Below are 17,879 nucleotides of genomic sequence, written 5' to 3'. Positions count from 1 at the left end.
TATTTTTTATCACGCATCACTATAAAATGACTTCTTGCCTGTTGAAGAAATGATACATAGTCCAAGCGTTTCCCTTATAACATAGGACTCTCTACAAAAAGTCCTATATAAGTTCCTACAGAAGTTATAAAAATAGGAATTTGATTAAGAAGTCAGAAAAAAACTCATATTCATCAAGATCCTGGCTCTAGAATAAAGCATTGGCAATTTCTGGTTTATAAATAAAAATAATTGGCCACATAGAGCTATTACTGGCCCCCATTTCAGCATTTCTTTAGAGATTTATAAAATGGAACTTTAGAGAGGCACTAGGAGAATTTATTTCTGTCATTTCCACAGGTAGTTCCCACAGAATGGATGGTGAATTCTAGCTGACAATGAGCGTAATTGTGATTTTTTTTCCACATTTGTGGGAATCTTCCTAAACGTTATCTGCATAGGACTGAATACAAGTCCTACATTTTCCCTCAGAAATAACTGCAGAGAACAGGAACTTAAATGATATCTAATGGCTCACTAATGCAGGCAATACTACCACAGACAGCGAGGAGAAAAGCTAGTGAAGGGTGAAGTGCCCTAGGTTGGTGGAATGAATGAACTGGAATCTGGAAAATTCCAGGGGACTGATGCTCCATTGCACGAAGGAAAGTAGCTGTCAATCAGTTTTGAGGGGCACTTCAGGGTGGACGTCGGTATAAATGATGGGGGATTCACCTTACAGATGCTAAGTTCTAGAACCCCACAACTAGAAACTCTACCACAGCATGCAGAATACTCACCAGGCAGATGTGGAAGGGACTGCAAGTGATGTCCACTTAGTTCAACTCACAGCGCCGTCCTCTGTGAAGCAAGCAGACACAGAGCAGTGAAAAATCAATGAGAGGAACCTTTAGGATTCTCATGTAAGAAACAGCTTTGTGCACTTCAAAATCAGAATCTATAATATTAAAAACACACACACACATCAGAAAGGCACATTAATACATCAGTGACATTACTTTCCAAATGAACAAAGACGCACAGTCATCAAATCAGAAATGTTACCGCTACGCCAGCCTACAGGGTTTATAGATCCTCTTCGCTGTGCTGAAGTGGTGTTCAACCTCTTATCGTGATAATTAAGGAACAGTTGAACAAGACCATCTAAAATCTTTTAGAATATAAATCTTTTCCTGATTAACAGTCAAACGTCCTGAGATGAACTGTAAGAAAAAGTTTGCCACTTCAATGAAGAACAGTGCTGAACACCTAAGATTTATAACGGATTTGCATCTTTCTACAAAAAGTATATTTTTGCTACATGTTTTTTGTTGTCTTTGTTAACAAGTTGGTGATGTAGATTCTGGATTTGACATTAGATTTCTGGTTTGGTGGAAATTTAGGTTTTGAGATCTTTCCAAGGTGGGGTTGGGAGGGGTGGGAAGTTCCAGGTGGTATCAGAAGTACACAGAAGTTAAAAGCAAATCCATTCGCATTTGGGAGGAGCAGAGGTGGAAAATTTGGCAACTGAGGGGCACCTGAGTGGCTCAGTCAGTTAAGCATCCGACTTCAGCTCAGCTCATGATCTTGTGGTTCATGAGTTCAAACCCTGCGTTGGGCTCTATGCTGAGAGCTTGGAGCCTGGCGCCTGGTTTAGATTCTCTGTCTCCCTCTCCCTGCCCCCTCCCTGACTCATGCTCTGTCTCTCCCTCTCTCTATGCCCCTCCCCACTCATTCCTTCTCTCTGCCTCTCAAAAATAAACATTAAAAAAAAATTTTTTAAAGAAAACTGGCAATTGAAACATGGGAAAACGACGTCTGTAAAATGTGAACTGTGTTATTGAGAAAGTCATCATCGATGTATAGAGATGTCTACAGTAAGGTTCTAGGTAGGATGGTTCATCCATGATGCAAGACTATATGCCATTAAAAAGAAAGAAGCAGGGCACCTGGGTGGCTGAGTTGGTTGGACGCCCTACTTTGGTTCAGGTCATGATCTCAGGGTTCAGAAGATCAAGTCCCATATCGGGCTTGTTGCTGTCAGCACAGAGCCCACTTCAGATCCTCTGTATCTACACCCCCCGCCCCCCCCCTCAAAACTAAAAATAAAAACACATTAAAAAAAACCAGTTGGATCTATATGTACAGATTTAAAAAAATCAGGTCACAGTATTAATTTTTAAAAACTCAAGTAGTTGAGTAATATGCGTACTATGACCCCAATGTGTTAAAACAAACCTCGCTAACCTATGTGTAAATCCTATTAGAGGCAGAGAATGTATCTGGAGGAATAACAAGAAACTTGAGTGTAGCTGTCCCAGGAGAACTGGTGCTGAAGGACATAAGAGGGAAAAAAAAAAAAAGGACCTTTGCATTTTAACCTAACATTTTACCATTGTGTGCTATTTTACCACGAAACCTGTTACTTTTATAATTGAAAGTGAAAAACAATCCAATTCATCCCAAATTTTCTAGAAGAACAAAATATTCCGTTTTAAAAATACAGAAATAGAGAACATCTAGTATCATGTGCATTTGTTTATTGATTTAGCAAATATTTACTCTGACCCAGGCTCTAGGCATGAATTATATCATATATAATCCACATAAACACTCTAAAATGTATATACTGTGATTATTCACATTTTATAGGAGAGAAAACTCAGAAATGACTCTTCAGAAATCACACAGAGCTGGCATTCAACCCCAGGCACCCTGACACATATTTAGCCTCTATGGAACTGCCTCCTCCATGGCACGCACCCTGTTTTCATATTAAATTTATATTTGTAATGAAGTATTGTAAGAAAGTATTGAAAACCATCACAGCTATCCCTAGCACCTTGCTCAGTGTCTAGCATATTAGTGTGCTCAGGAAATCTTCACTGAACAGGTGAATAGTTAGGTGGCCTGCCGATAGCCAGGAACTTCAACTACATAACTATGTTATGCCTCTTGGGACTATGAAACGAAGCAGAGTTCCAGAAACACTCACTGATTAAGGACCCTGCTGTACCATGCTCCTCATTTTGAGAAACTACTTGCCACCCAAGTCCTTCTGTAACAAAAGACTTAAAGACAAGATGTGTTTTTCCTCTGCCTTCTCTAATTCCCTAGGGACAACCCATCGTTCCATACACCTTTCTAATTCTGTGCGTGGCTAGGATACTGCAACATTTGAGGAAGTCAGTGATGAAATACTTAACCACAAAGGAGTGAAATGGTCTAAACAGTTTGTCATGAACTAGCTATTGGCATATGGCAGATGAACTTTTATAACTGACTTAGTGTCGGAGTCATATATGAATCAAGGCCTCAACTTACCGCCTTTTTCATTCTAACATTATTACTCCAGGTGTTAAAGAGTACAAATGAGTCCTTGGTAAAAGAGAGACTGTGTGTGTAGAAGTCTCTGGATGTCTGTGTTTATGTGTGTCTTTGCATATGCTTTTGGTCTATTCTTCTGTAACACAGAAAGAAACCTAATAAATAGACAAAATTCCCAAATATTAGAAACCTATTGGTGCTGGTAAACAAAAGCTGGTTTTCATTCAATAAGGGTGGCAGCATTATTCCATGTGGAAAGAATCGACTCAACAAATGGTGCTGGGACAACTGGACATCAACATGCAAAGGAATGAAGGTGGATCCCTACCTCACATTATACACAAAAATCAGCTCAAAATGGATCACACATGTAAATATCAGAACCCAAACTATAAAACTAAGGAGTAAATATAATACAGGAGTAAATCTTTGTGACCTTGGGTTAGGCAAAAGTTTCACAGACTGGGACCAAAAGCACAAACAATGAAAGAAAATATTTGACTTCATCAAATTAAAAACTTTTGTGCTTAAAAGATCACTCTCAAAAAGTGAAAAGACAACCCACACAATGGGAAAAGATTTTTGCAAATCACTTATCTAATACAGGACTTGTATCCAGAGTATGTTAAGAACTATTTCAAATCAACAAAAAGACAAAAAACAATTTAGAAATGGTAAATGATCTAAATAGATATCTCTCAAAAAAAGATACACAAATACACAAATCATCAGAAAAATCCAAGTTAAAAACCACAATAAGCTATTACTTCACCCCCACCAGGATAATTATAATTGGAAGACAGATTACAAGCATTAATGAGAATTCAGAAAAATCAGAATGCTTGTACATTACTTGCGGGAATAAAATGGTGTAGCCACTTTTGAAAGTAGTCTAGCAGTTCTTCAAATGGTTAAACATAAAATTACCATATGGCCCAGTAACTCCACCCTAGGCCGGTACCCAAGAGTAATAAAAACATATGTCCATATAAAAAGATTACATGTACTTTTTCATAGCAGCATTATTCATAATGGCCAAAAAGTAGAAACAATCCCAAAGCCCATTACTGATCAATGGATACACAAAATGCAGATGGAATACAACAGAATGTTATTCAGCAGTAAAAGAATGCAACAGGGATACGTATCATACATACATATATATCATACATACATATCATGGGTAAACTTTAGAAAGCATTATACTAAATGAGAGAAGCCAGTTACAAAAGACCACATGTTGTAGGATTCTGTGTATATGAAATATCCTATTCTAGGCAAATCCATAGAAGACAGATTGGCGGTTGTGTAGGACTGAAGGGGCAGGGAAGACAGTCAATGCTCCTGGACACAAGCAATCCAAGTGTTCTTACGTTACACCATGGTAGTGGTTGCACAACTCTAAATATACAAAAAAAAAATCCAATCGTACATTTTAATGGGTGAACTTTATGGTACGTAAATTGTATTTCATTAAAGCTGTCTTTTTAAAGATTGCATTTCAGTGAGTCTACCCATGAATACTCGTTGGCTTCTTTCAAAAATGACAGAACACTTCTTCACACTGCTCAAGGAAACCCAGTAAGTGGTGAATATTTACACTTCTACAAGATTTGCTATCACAGTTCTCCACGGATACCTTGTGATGGGAAACACAATTGCATTTCACTCTCACCAAAGAGAAGCACATGCACGGAACTACTTCCAAACCGTAACAAAGCACCAACATCTTACTGCAAACCACCAGTAACGACAGGCCACAGCATTTAGACTTATTAGCATTAGAGTCTTATTTCAAAGCGACAGGGAAGCTGTAGCCGAGGGTCAAGTTTTGATTTCTCAGTAGATGGGGATAAAAATGTGCAAGTATTTGAGGGTGACAATGCCAGGCCTGTTTTTGTACATCTATATATTGAACACAGAAGGACTGGCATTTAATGCCCTTTCCGAGACATTCAATATCAGGATTTTGTTTTCAAATGAAGAATAACTTGGCAAGACTGAATCAAAACAGAATCATTGCTCTTTGATCTGCTCTCAAACAGAAATTGTTTTGTAAACAGCGTTTGAGAATACTCATGTCAGCAAGCATACAGCATCACAAACCACCTCAAACCTTTGTTGCTTAAAACATGTAACTATTTTGGTTCACATAGTGATCTCAAGTTTGCAAGAATGGCAAGAGGTCAGAATCCAACACGCCAGCCTCTGCTGCGTCATATGCACTAACGTGGCTTTGGGCAAAGCTAGTCACACGGTCAAGCCCAGCTATAAAGGATGGAGAAAGTCTCATCCATTAGTGGGACACTGCACATAACAAGGGCATAGGTGCAGGGAAGGGAAGACTTGGTGGCCATTTTTTACAATCTATCACAGCAGTGTGTCGTAACACGAAATACATTGCCATTAAGGGTCCATAGAGAAATATCTTACAATAGATTACAGTTTATTATTAATGGCGTAGCTTACATGTAAAATACAGTTAACTTACAATGGTACATGGAGAGCTAATGTACAACTGCACGTATATTAAGACTTATCTTCTCTTTATGGAAAATGTCATTTTTCGGGGCGCCTGGGTGGCTTGGTCGGTTAAGCGTCCGCCTTCGGCTCAGGTCATGATCTCATGGTCTGTGAGTTCGAGCCCGCATCAGGCTCTGTGCTGACAGCTCAGAGCCTGGAGCCTGTTTCAGATTCTGTGTCTCCCTCTCTCTGACCCTCCCCCATTCATGCTCTGTCTCTCTCTGTCTCAAAAATAAAAAAAAAATGTTAAAAAAATTGAAAAAAAAAAAGAAAATGTCATCTTTCTATCGAACATAAGTATATTACTATAAATACAGTTTCAGAGCTATTTACCACAGTAATATTACTATATTGCCATATAGTTGTAGGGTTTGTTTGTTACCAATTATATTTTCTTGTTAAGCAAATACATTTATATGGAAAAGAGTAAAAAATTCAGATGAAAAATTTGGCCAAATCCATACAAGTGGCCCATGAATAACCCAAGTTTAGAACCCAGTATTTGAGGGTGACAACGCCCGGCCTGTTTCTGCACATCTATATATGTATATATTTTTTTAATTTTTTTTCAACGTTTTATTTATTTTTGGGACAGAGAGAGACAGAGCATGAACGGGGGAGGGGCAGAGAGAGAGGGAGACACAGAATCGGAAACAGACTCCAGGCTCTGAGCCATCAGCCCAGAGCCCGACGCGGGGCTCGAACTCACGGACCGCGAGATCGTGACCTGGCTGAAGTCGGACGCTCAACCGACTGCGCCACCCTGGCGCCCCTGCACATCTATATATTGAACACAGGAGGACTGGCATTTGATGTCCTTTCCAAGACATTCATATGGATACAAACCACCCACATATCTGAATGAAATGCAGATTCTGTCTGGGATAGGTCTTAGGTGGGACCAGAGATTCTGCAGCCCTAACAGGCTGTCAGGTGATGCCAATGCTGGTTGCAGAACACGCTCGGAGTAGCCAGCAATGGCAGGGGCCTGATAATCAGATAAAGCTGAGGGCAACCTTTACCGGCCATGTGGTCTTGAGCAACGGACCTTGCCTCTCTGAAACCGTCTCCCCCTCTGTCAAAGGCAGGTCATACTAAGACCCACCTTGGAAGTCTGGGTCAGGATAAAAGGAGAAGAAACACACACCAGGTACCTGGGGCAGTGCCAGCCAGCCAGAAGCGCTCAACACTGGCTTGGTCTTTTTCCATAGTTAATGACTTCCAAAACAGTCCTCAAATGGAGCTGTAGGTTAAGAAAGGTAAACAGCAGGCCAAAAGGATAGCCCAGAGTGGTACCATGTCACAACACTAAAAGTAACTGGATTTTAGAAGCATTTCTCACCAATACAATCACATTTGCTATTTTTGCATATTGTATTAGTATGTTTGTCTCTTCAGTCACTCAACAAACATTTATGGAGCACTCACTGTGTGCCAGACCCTGTTCCCAGCTCTGAAGACAGGCCAGTGGACAAAAACAAAACTCCAGGTCCCGAGTTCACACCCTCCGATTCTGTCTGCCCGACATGTACTCTCTCCCCACCAGGCTATACTGGAGAGGCTTCCATGGGCCTTATCTGGCTACATACATGTTTAAATGATCACCTTCTAGTTCCCCACAGCCCCCCAGCTGCCCCATCACTGCAACCCAGACAGCCCCCTCTCCTACGCCTTCCTGTTCGCCCTCTCCAAGTTAGTGAGCCCTAAATTAAAGACGTAGTCAGAAACATTTATAAGCATGGAGTGAAGAGGATTCCGCCTCCCTGCTCTGCATATTCACCCTGTACCACTATTCAGTAAACATCCTGCCCGAGAGCAGTTCAGCCATCCCTTTGCCCCTCGCTGGGTCTCCAACTGCCAGTTTGAGAAACGGCTCTAAACTTGGCCCAGGAAACTTAGAGCTTCTGTATCTGTCATTTACTGTGGCTAGTCAGCTTTAAAATGTGTAACTCAGGGCTCTCTGTAGGAGATCATGAGGTGTTTGGGGGATTTTTTGCCCCCTAAATAATGGTAATGGTTTTGCAATGACCCACCTACATTCTTTCCCCTAGTTTCCCCTATGTATTGGTTTTCTATGATTGCATTACAAACTGCCACAAACTTCGTGGCTTTAAACAACACACATTTACTGGCTTAGTCCTAAAGGTCAGAAGTCTGGTGCAGTTGCTCAGTTCTCCACTCAGTGTCTCACAAGGCTAAAATCAAGGTGTCTTCCAGGCTTCCTTTCTGGAGGCTGAGGTACAATCTGTTTCCAAGCTCAGTCAGGTTGTTGGCTAATTTTACTTCCTTGGAGCCATAGGACTGAGGACTTGTGTTTCCTTGCTATCAGCTGGGGGCCACTGTCAGGTCCTAGATGCTACCTATATTCCTTGCCGCATCACACCCACCATCTTCAAAGCCAGAGACAAAGAACCTTCCTTGTGTGGAATACTTCTCTTTGAATCTTCTTCAGTCCTTTATAAGGGCTTTCCTGATTAGGGCAAGCCCACCAAGGATAATCTCTCACTCTTAAAGCCAACTGTGCTATGCAACATAACTGAATCACGGGAGTGATATAATCCTAGTACTACAGATTATTCAGGGTGCATATACCAGTGCATGGGCGCCTTGGGGCCATCCCCGAATTCTGCCTACTACACCTAGTAACTGTGAGCATACGTTTGTTTCTGCGTGTGGTTTTCTTCTCAGGACGGGAACTGAGGTCATGTCACAAGAAAAGCTAACTGGCCAGTGGAGAGAATACATGAAAGTTAAAACCGGAGAGTATGGGTTTTTGTTGTTGTTGTTGTTTTTAACAACTCTCACTTTGGTCACTGGGAGTAGTTAATGTTCTTAGGATCCCATTAGCCAACCCAAGAATGCATGTACTTTCCAAATTCCAAATCCAGAGCAGAAGTTTCTCCCCTTTCAGTTAAACTGAACCATCATGAAACTAAACATCTAGAATATTAACATTTGAGTAGGATGATGAGGTAACAAAATGAAAAGCAAGCACACGCCATGGGCTGAAATTGCTTAAGTTAAATTACATTTCCTACATGTTATATTTTCTACAATATTTACAGGGAAAGGATATAGAAAATTCAAAGGATGCTTCATACATCTACAAGCACAATGCCTATTAGATTTTTTTTTTTTTTACAGAAAAAAGCAGCTTTTAAGAAATATCCTTTTAAAAACAGGTTAGAGAGCAAAACTGACCGATTTAGGAAAATAACAATAGCAATAATTACCAATTACTGAGAAATTACTACATCCAGGTATTAACTCACTGTTTTATGTGTATGAAGTCATCAACTCAAACCAAACCCTATGGTGGACACTTTTTACGGAAGAAGAAACTGAGGCACAAAGTGGTTACATCATTTATCCAGGGGCGCATGGCAAGGAAGCACAGAAGCAGGACTTCAAACCCTGATGATCTGGCCTAGTACACTTAAAAAAATTTTTTTTAATGTTTATTTTTGAGAGACAGAGACACAGCACGAGCAGGAGAGGGGCAGAGAGAAAGGGAAACACAGAACCTGAAGTAGGCTCCACGCTCTGAGCTGTCAGCACTGAGCCTGAGGCTGGGCTCAAACCCACGAGGTGTGAGATCACTACCTGAGCGGAATTTGCATGCTCAACCGACTGAGCTGCCCAGGCCCCTCTGTACACTTACTCTTAAGAGCTGCATCTGGCTGTGCACCCATCTGTGCTCCCAGTGCTGGGAGACAGGGGTGCTTTCTGCACCTACCATACAGCACAGGTGAGGGCTGAGTACACATGCACTGCACTCAGATCTGGCTCACGGCCATGGCTGGGGGCAAATGGGGGCTGCAGCCTCGCCAAGGGGTGTGTTTCTGTAATTTCCATAAAGCCCTCCCTTCCCTCCCCCCCCATGTACCAGTAACCGCCTTATTCAAGGAAGGCTATGAAACAATCCAAGCATTCTGCTATCCCCTTATAGCTGTATTGGGGGGGGGGGGCGGAGAGGAAGAAAAATGTAACTGGTTTCTTTTTTACACCTTCCACACCCATTTTCCTATACCTGCATTCTGAAATTCAGAGATTATGAAAAGATAGGAACAAAGCAAAAGCAAACACTAGAAGCAAAGAAAAACCACTGGCTCCATTTCCTTTTGTAGAAAGCAAAGCGAGCTTTTCTCTAGGTAAAGAGAAAAGATAAAATCTATACTTGAACAACCTCGTTTCTCTTCCATCAACCCCACCCAGACAAAGCAGGGGCAGCATGGCACCAGGCGCTACCAGTGGCACGGACCCCAAGAAACCCATGCTTAGCAGTCACAGTAATAGGTCACTGGAGGCAGAGCTGGGGTGAGGAACACAATACTGCATCTTGACTTCTGCATTAAAGGTACGGTTACATTCAAGGCTCATTTCCACAACTAGGTTGGATGAACTCACAAATCAGGTAACATTTACTCAGCGTTCTTTCCTGGTCCTCGCAAGGCATGACCAAGGGCTGTCACCTTGCCAGGGCCCTCTGCGCGAGGGAAAGACTACCATGATACTTCACTCAGCCCTCTCTAGGTTTCTCCTATGGTTCCCATCTCAGCTCCAGTGTCCTGGTGGTAGTCACACAGCAGAAGTTACGAAAATATAAGTTTAACTATGACTACATAAGTATTCAAAAAATTACATGTAATCTCTAATTTGTAGTATATTTAATATATTTACAGATGTATTTTCTATATTATGTATAAATAGAAATTTTGTCAGAGAAGCCTCCCTTTAATATGATGCTTTGCAGTGTGGCTTGCTGGGAGTGGGAGGTCTTCGTTGTTTTTTTTTTGTTTTGTTTTTTTGTTTTTTACAAGGTTTTATTTGATAGAGTTTCTCATGCTACCTAATTTGACTTAAAATTGCCATGCACTGCAGCCGGAAGATTTAAATATGTTTGAGATCAGACAGCCCTCAAGGTCCCTGGCTGCCTGTGGTCATCAGTGATCCTCAGAACATTCGAGCAGGGTCTTAGTTTCAGAAACCTGGATATATGCCAACTCAGGTAATTATTCTCTGCCTACCTAATTTCCCCAGGCAATTTAATTGAAAATGGTATTATCCGTCACCTCAGTTCTAATCTGCTCTGAAGTGTCCCTGTGTCCTGCTTCTTCCCTCCACTATAAGCTAACTGAGCTGGTTTCTTTTTGAAGCTTAAGTTGAAAAAAAAATATTTCTGAATCTCTCTAGGGGGAAAATATCAGATAAATAGGAGCCATTTAATTAGTCTCAAACCAGTGTACTGAATAGCGTTGGCAGCAGTTGTAAGACACCCCTCCTTGCTGCCTAACCTTATGAAAAGTCTCTTTTATAGACAGAAATACAAAGGGTTTCTTACTGAAAAACTGACCAAAAAAAACCCCAAAAAACTGGGGGAGGGGAAAGGGAGAGACCCTGAGATGATTTCACTCTCCTGAAATGATTTTTTTATTAAAAAAATTTTAATATTTTTGAGAGAGAGAGAAAGAGACAGAGCAACAGAGTCAGAGCGAAAAAGAGAGAAAAAGACAGAAAGAGACAGTGTGAGTGGGGGAGGGGCAGAGAGAAGAGGAAGACACAGAATTTGAGGCAGGTTCCAGGCTCTGAGCTGTCAGCACAGAGCCCAATGCAGGGCTCGAACTTACGAAGCAGGAGATCACAGCCTGAGCCGCAGTAGGACACTTAAGTGACTGAGCCACCCAGGTGCCCTGTCTGTTTCAAAAGGCACTGTCCTTTTGTTCATTTCCAAATAAGCTGATTTACAATCAGCAGAACAAAATACACTATTTAACACAGGAATGCCTGAAACTCAATGAAAATGCAACAGAAATATGCTTTTTGATTACTTCAGACAAACATGAACTTACATCAGTGCTAATAGAAATACAATGAAAGCCACAAAGGTGAGTTACAAGTGTAATTCTGAACTTTCTAACAGCAACATTTAAAAAGTAAGAAGAAACAAAGACTACTACTCAGCAGTAAAAGGAAAGAACTGATAACAACAACTTGGTTGGATCTCAAGAGAATTTTGCTGAGTGAGAAAAGCTAATCTCAAAAGGCTCCATACTATAGGAGATTCCCTTTATATGACAATCTTGAAATGACAAAAGTACACAGATGGAGAACAGATTAGGGATTCCTAGGAATTGGGGGTAGGGGGAGAATGGGGGAGAGGCGGGTTGCTATAGCTACGGAAGCTTAGCACAGGGAATCCTTTCAACGCAATTCTGTATTTTGACTGTGGTACTGGTCATATGCATCTACACAGGTGATTAAATTGCAAAGAATTACACACATGCATGCATAAAATGATGAAATCTGAATAAGGTTAGTGAATTGCATGAATGTCAATGTCGCAGTTGGGCTATTATACTATAGTTTCGAAAGATGGTACCACGGGGAAAACTGGGTGAAGGGAACAGGGGCTCTCTCTGTATTATATTTTATAACTGCATATGAATCTACAGTAAGCTCAAAATTAAGAATTACAAAATTCATGTACATGTAATCAATATAAAAATGGAGATTCCCCACCCCCCACCCCCTTCTAAGTCTTTGGAATCCAGTGAGTCATTCACACTGATGGCACATTTCAACTCAAAGTAGCCACATTTCAAGTGTTCAATGGACACGTGGCTATGGGTCCCAGTCCTAGGCAGCAAAAATACTTTAAACTAAGCCTAATATCATTTCCCACTCCTGTCAAGTGGCACATTCTAACATGAAATATCTTTGCTTTCTGAAAGTCTCTTACATAGCCGGTTTGTAATGAAACCCTTGGTGCTTAAACAATCACTGGAAACGTGACCTAACTGGGAGAGAAAATTTCATCAGTGGTACCAACCTGAATCTGGTTTGGACCACAGTTCCTCAACAAAAATAATCCCTGTAAAAGAGACATCTAGTAGCTTCTAAGAAATAATGCCTGGGGCGCCTGGGTTGCTCAGTAGGTTCAACTTCAGCTCAGGTCATGATCTCACAGTTCATGATTTCGAGCTCCACGTTGCGCTCTGTACTGACATCTCAGAGCCTAGAGTGTGCTTCAGATTCTGTGTCTCCCTCTCTTTCTCTTCCCCTCATGCTCCCCCAGAGCTCATGCTCGGTCTCTCAAAAATAAACATTAAAAAAAAAGAAATTAAAAAAAAATAATGCCTAAGAAGAATTTCAAGAGCTATGGTATATTGACTAGTCTCAAGAACTAAGACTTTTAACTATTTTTGAAACTCTGATTTTTTTTTCTGTTGTTTTCTCTCTCTTACTTCTCCTTGGTGATTAAAATTATTAAAATGAGAAGGTCTTGTGGGTTTGCTCTTCAGAGCCATGAAACGGTGAGACTCAATCTTCTTTTACCGGTAACCACGGAGGAGAAAGAAACAAGGGACAAGTGTGTAATGGCAGCTTTGTAAAATACATAAAATTAGGCCAAATCTCTTGGGACTCTGAAAAGTAAAACAAGGTGCAGACCTGGTTCTCAGACCAGGTCTGACAGAAAGCTCAGGGCTCAATCTCAAAAGACCAGTGCAATCTCCATCCACTACAGAAAGTGGGAATGCAATGAGAAAACACTATTCCCAAATGGAGACTTGGAGAGTATAAAGAGAGCGGGTTATGGAATGAGAGAAACGGATCTTTGAGAATACAAGACAATTAACCTCTCCTGGACCTAGTTCCCTGGTTGTAAAGCAGCAAAATTATCTACCTCACTCACTGTTGTAAAGTTAAATGGAAGAATACACGAAAAGTGCCTATCACATTCCTGCAGTCCCGAGTGGGCGTTCAATTACAGTCCTTTCCCACTCGTTTCTATACTCAAATAACTACCCATGAGAGAAAATAATCCTGTGCAAAGTAAACCAAGAATAGTAACATCAGAAACTCAAGAACTGATGCTCTAGAGTAATGCCAAGGAGAAAAATGTCATTTTAATCCATTGCGATTCGCTTTTATTATTTTTTTTTTTGAGAGAGAAAGAGAGAGAGAGAAAGAGAGCACATGAACAGGGGAGAGGGGCAGAGGAAGAAAGAGAATCTTAGGCTCTCCACTGAGTGTAGGACTCGATCCCACAACCCTGGGATCATGACCTGAGCCAAAAATCAAGAGTTGGACACTCAACCAACTGAGCCACCAGGCACCCCTGTTCTGATTCACTTCTAATCTGTTGGTAGGAAGGTGATTTCATAATCAATCTAGGTTTATAGCACTCGTGAGACAGCCGTAGAGGAGCAGATACACCTAAGGTAGAGGCCTCCAAATAATCTAAAAACTGGCAACTGAGCTGATTTCAACAAAGAATCAAGACCTGAAGAACTTTTATATATTCATATTCTTCACAAACATAAACTGTATCTTCCAGTAAGCAAGTGAGAATAGGAAAGAGAATATGGTACAGCTCAGAAGAACCACTCAACGCTTGATGTTCTCTTGTTACGAATGACAGAATTTTCAGACTGGTATTTATGTTTGTCACATAGTTTTTGGCAACAGACAACTGATCAACCATCTGTTTCAGGAGAAATCACATTGTGAGCTGGCCCACTAACACCCGATATATAGCAGTGCAGCAGTAACTTGGTTTTTATTGATAAGACTGAATTCTGCAAACTCTCCAAGACTCAGAACACATAGTTGCAATGTCAGAGCCCTAAGATGGGTACCCTAGTCAATAGAAGGGCTCTAAATGCACAACTTGGGAGTAATTTGTATGGACAATACCATGCTGTTTCCTGTTCATGTCTATTTGGTTTTATGAGGAAACTAAAGCAGACAGTTTATCTACACCTCTAATATTCGGGACAAAATCCCAGTTTTTATAGTATTGTCACTACTGTGTCAGGAGGGTCCCTCTGAGGATACGAAACAGCTGCTAAGAGATTATGGGGAGGGTTTCTGCCATTACTACTTTTGACATCAGAATCAAAGTCCATCAAGCTACAAATACCACTTGAATCAGGAAAAAGTCTCTCTAGAAAACCATAGCACCTGAAGTAAAATGAGATGAGTTACTAAGACTTAGATGTGCACACCCACCTAGAACACTCAGGCTTTATCAATGCCTGGGTTCAGAGGCAGAACTGATTGTTTTAAATATTTATTTATTTTGAGAGAACAAGAATGGGCACAGACAGAGAGACAGAGACAGAGAGAGACAGAGAGAGAGAGACAGAGAGAGACAGAGAGAGACAGAGAGAGACAGAGACAGAGAGAGAGAGACAGAGAGAGACAGAGAGAGACAGAGAGAGACAGAGAGAGACAGAGAGAGAGAGACAGAGAGAGACAGAGAGAGACAGAGAGAGAGAGAGACAGAGAGAGAGGGCAGGGGAGGAATCCTAAGCAGGCTCTATGCTGTCAGTGCAGCTCAATCCCACAAACCATGAGATCGTGAGCTGAGCCGGAATCAAGAGTGAGACGCTTAACCAACTGAGCAACCCATAACTGGTTTTAATAATCAAAAAAATTCCAAGTTCTAGTATAAGATGTTGATATAGGAAGATCCTGAGCTCAATACCTCCCATAGATATCATTTCTACAGCTATACATGGAACAATTTCCTCTGAAAAAACAAAACAAAACGAAACAAAAACCCTAAGAACTGGCAGAGTGACCCCTTCAACATTGGGCAAATGAGAGGAAGACCATACTGAAGTGGGTAGGACAGGCTGAAATACAACCAAATATAACCTTGTCATGCATCCCACCCCCAATGTGGCAACGCACAATCAGGGGTGAACCCAAAACCTGCAGCAAAGGGTTCGTACCCCACATCGAGCAACGCAACTTTTAAGACCAGCACCTGAGACATGAGCTGCCAATACATCTGGATTTGAGAATAGGGCTCATACTCACAAGAACCCCAGGAGGATGAGGAACTAAGGAAGAGTTCTTAGAAGGCCTGTAGGCAGACTGCAAACTCACCCGCCAGGGCCCAGCACAGAAGCAGTCCATAGAAAAGTGCCTAGACTTCACGTGACAGAGACTCGTTTCCTAAGTTTAAAGCACTCTACTCTCCTGCTTTGCTGAAGCCAAGAGAAACCATCATACTTGTTTTGTTTCCTTTCCGGCCAGTCCCATCTTTATGGTTCAATGGGGGCCTTCTTGTATGATCTCTCTCTGCAGCAGGTTTTCCTTTTTCTCTTTATTCTTTTCCCTCTTTTTAGCAGGTGCCACCTTTGGAATCCCCCCCCCCCCCCTGCCTCACTGCAGCTGTCAGTGTCCTCTTCATGCTCTATCTCCACTGCACACAGAGTGCCAGTAGCACCCAGAGGGGAGCTTCTACACACATCTCATGTCCCGGTTTTCACGTCTAGTGACCTGGTTTTTGCAGCTGCTGCCCAGGGAACGCCCCTCAATTGCCCGGCTCTGGAGGCCAGTGGAGGGGCTTACATACATGAGTCCCATGGGAATGTAACAATCAGAAAAACCATTCTTTACTGACTACTAGTATTGGGGCACTGCACAGACAGCAGACCAAAACACAGTCCGACCTTCCTGCCAAAGAGGCCTATCTGCTTGTCCTGGAGCTTGGCTTGAGGGTCAGGCTTCTGGTCTGGTGCACTCAGAGGAGCCCACAGAAGTGCTCCCACAAACACAGGCTGGTGGATGCCACCTTTATGATCTCTCTCTACCTTGCTCCAGTTCGTTGGTACCTTCCAGAAAGGAGCTTATGTCCTTGTCTAGTGCCCCGATTTCAGCAGCTGCTACCAGGGGACACCTCTAGATCTCCTGGCTCTGGTGACCAACAGGCTTCTATTCACGGGTCCCACAGGGCTGTAACCCAAGAAAGAATGAGTTCTTAAATAGCTACTGCACCCAGGGCACAGCAAAGGACAACAGATCCAGGAGCTCAGTCTTTCTGTGAAAGAGGACTATTAGCTTACCATCATAGCTGCAGCCTGACAGATAGGCTTCTAATAAAACATACATCTAAGGGGTGACTGCAACCTTTCCTGAGGTTTTGGAGGACAGGCACTATTCTTGCACTCTCCCTCTGCCGTGCTCCAGAACACCAGCACCTCTAGGATGGGAGCTCTTGTACATTACATACCTGGTACCCCAGTTTTAAGCCTGGTGCCCTGGTTTTTACAACTGCTGCCCAGAGGATACCCCTTGATCACCTAGCTCTGGTAGCCAGAGGAGCCCGTGTTTCTGGGTCTCACAGGGCAATAACCATAAGAGAGACCGTTCTTAGCAGGTAATCACCCACAGGGAAACAGACAGAAAACAGACTGCAATACCCCCAGCCTCTCTGTGAAAGGCCTACTTGCTAGTCCTGGACCCCCAGCCTTAGCAGCAGGATTCATGTTTGGCGTATATCTAGAGGCTACAGAAGTACTCTCAGGGAACACAGGCTAGGAGACACCATCTCTAGATACTCTCCTTCCACCTCACTACAGCTTTCTGGTACCTCCCAGAAAGGAGTTTTATGTACACATCTGGAGCCCTGATTTTTGCAACTGATGCCCAGGGTACACCTTCCAATTGCCTGGCTCTGGGGGCCAGTAGGACTTATGCTGACAGTTTCACAGCATTCCTTAAAATGTTGTGGCCTGAGGGTCTGGTTTCAGGTGCTGACATTCTCACCTTTGGGACACTGACTGATCTTGCCACACCCTCAACTACTGACATCAATTAAAAATAAAATAGGTTCCCGGACAATCACAAACATTTGAGAGACCACCAAGAACTAAAGCAAGATTGAACAATAAAGTTCACAAGGCCAAATCTTCAAGAATGGGAGAGGTGGCTGTATCATCTACTGTATAGAACCAACACAGAGAGTCAAGCAAAATGAAGCAGCAATGGACTATGTTCCCAACAAAAGAACAACATAAAACCTCAGGGGAAAAACAAAACAAAACAAAACAAAACAAAAAAAAAACTTCATTAAGTGGAGATAAGTAATTTGCTTGGTAAAGAATTCAAAGTAACAATCTTAAGGATGCTCACCAAGCTGGGGAGAAAAGGAGATAAAACACACTGACAATATAACAGACAATACACGAGAAAGTTCCAAACACAAACCACAGAACTGAAGAATACACTAACTACACTGAAAAATACACTAAAGT

The 17,879-nt window shown here is 42.0% G+C and overlaps 1 protein-coding gene across 16 annotated transcripts in view; it reads right to left on the bottom strand.

The window, feature by feature from the left end:
* Positions 1-17,879, bottom strand: part of PLCB4 (phospholipase C beta 4) — a 419,557-nt gene that overhangs the window by 250,567 nt on the left and 151,111 nt on the right. For all 16 annotated transcript variants that reach the window (XM_023251457.2, XM_045053870.1, XM_045053873.1 and 13 more), the window contains one exon: positions 780-840. The gene's annotated coding sequence lies outside the window, so the exon portion shown is untranslated. The remainder of the gene's footprint in view (positions 1-779; positions 841-17,879) is intronic.

This window comes from Felis catus, chromosome A3 (assembly GCF_018350175.1).
Source record: "Felis catus isolate Fca126 chromosome A3, F.catus_Fca126_mat1.0, whole genome shotgun sequence".
NCBI classification, from domain to species: Eukaryota; Metazoa; Chordata; class Mammalia; order Carnivora; family Felidae; genus Felis; species Felis catus.
This window is presented reverse-complemented; position numbering and strand designations above follow the sequence as displayed.